Below are 1,410 nucleotides of genomic sequence, written 5' to 3'. Positions count from 1 at the left end.
CTGAACTTAAGTTGCGAAATACATTTCCAATTGTTGCTTGCGTCCTACTTGCAGCGCATACACCAACATTTTATTGGAATGAGGTGGGCTTATCAGTAAATCTGTTTTACGCAACTACACTAACACATATTTCAATAAAAATTTATGTATACAACTATTTACAATTACTACCATTGTACGCAGGGCCGTCAAGTGAAAATCCGGGTATGGAGGGTAATTTTTTGTTTTAGTCAAAATCCGTTCTGAAATTTAAAAATGTACCTTTTTGTTTATGTGAATATTAAATAATACAAGTAAGAAAGTCTAAGTTCGGGCGGCGCAAGTATTTAATAAAGCTCTCATAGACGGACGCTCTAATAAGCGGACACATTCTTGGGAAAGAACAATTTTTATTTATTTTTTCCACATAAAATGCTCTCCCAAACACGGACTTTCAGATAAACGGACGCGTACACTCAAAAATGTCCAGTTATGAAAAAAAATCTCCCATAAGCGGACGCGAAACTCTAACAAGCGGTCAATTTTGTTTTTTTTTTTTTAGTCAGATGTTGACTCTTGCGCTTCTACATTTGTAAATGTTCACAAGAGAGACATAGTCCATATTCAAAGATATTTTCTTTTCTAGAAAGAGTGTTGCTACTTCTTATTCTTATTCTTAATCCATCTTGTTTTTGTCTATTGAAGAACAAATATTATTTTTATTTAGAAACCCGCAATATAAATTTTTTATGTTTGAATTTTAATGTTATTTTTTACGAAATTCCCATAAGCGGACATCTCTCATAGGAGGAAAAAAAGTAGGTGACCATCGGTGCCCGCTTATAGGAGCTTTCACTGCATATGTTTTTTCACCTTTCCGAAAGCTACCGCTAGATGGTAAGCCGGGGCGTATAAATTTTGAGTAAATTAGCGTCCTTAAATTTCGAAATATTGAAGTTTCAAGCATTTCTAAAATTTACCGTTATATGAAAAGCGGCCGTAATTTTAGTCCGATTTCAATAATTTTGATCGTTGAGATATCTCAATTTTTGCTCGAGTTATCGCGTACATGGACGGACGGACAGACAGACATGGCTTAATCGACTTTTCTATTCATTCTGAGCATTTATGTATACATTTGTAAAAACAACCGTTATGTGAACAAAGTTAATATACCCTTGTGCACAAGTGCGCTCGGGCGTACTAGAATTAGATTAACTAAAAAACTGCGTTCCCAAAATCTTTCTAAAAAGTCTTGTTAAAAAGCTCAACATTTTTACGAAAGTTTGTTGAGTCTTTTTAATACTGCACGATATTGGAAACTTTGATGTTTTTTGTTGAAGAATGAACTATTTGTATTTTTAACCGACTTCCAAAAAAGGTTATCAGTTCGTCGGAATATTTTTTTTTTTTTTTTTTTTTTTTTTTTTT

Source organism: Rhagoletis zephyria, unplaced genomic scaffold, assembly GCF_001687245.7.
Source record: "Rhagoletis zephyria isolate East Lansing unplaced genomic scaffold, Rhagoletis_zephyria_1.1 Rzeph_scaffold_09257, whole genome shotgun sequence".
NCBI classification, from domain to species: Eukaryota; Metazoa; Arthropoda; class Insecta; order Diptera; family Tephritidae; genus Rhagoletis; species Rhagoletis zephyria.
The sequence above is the reverse complement of the archived record's forward strand: the minus strand, read 5'-3'. Positions refer to the sequence as shown.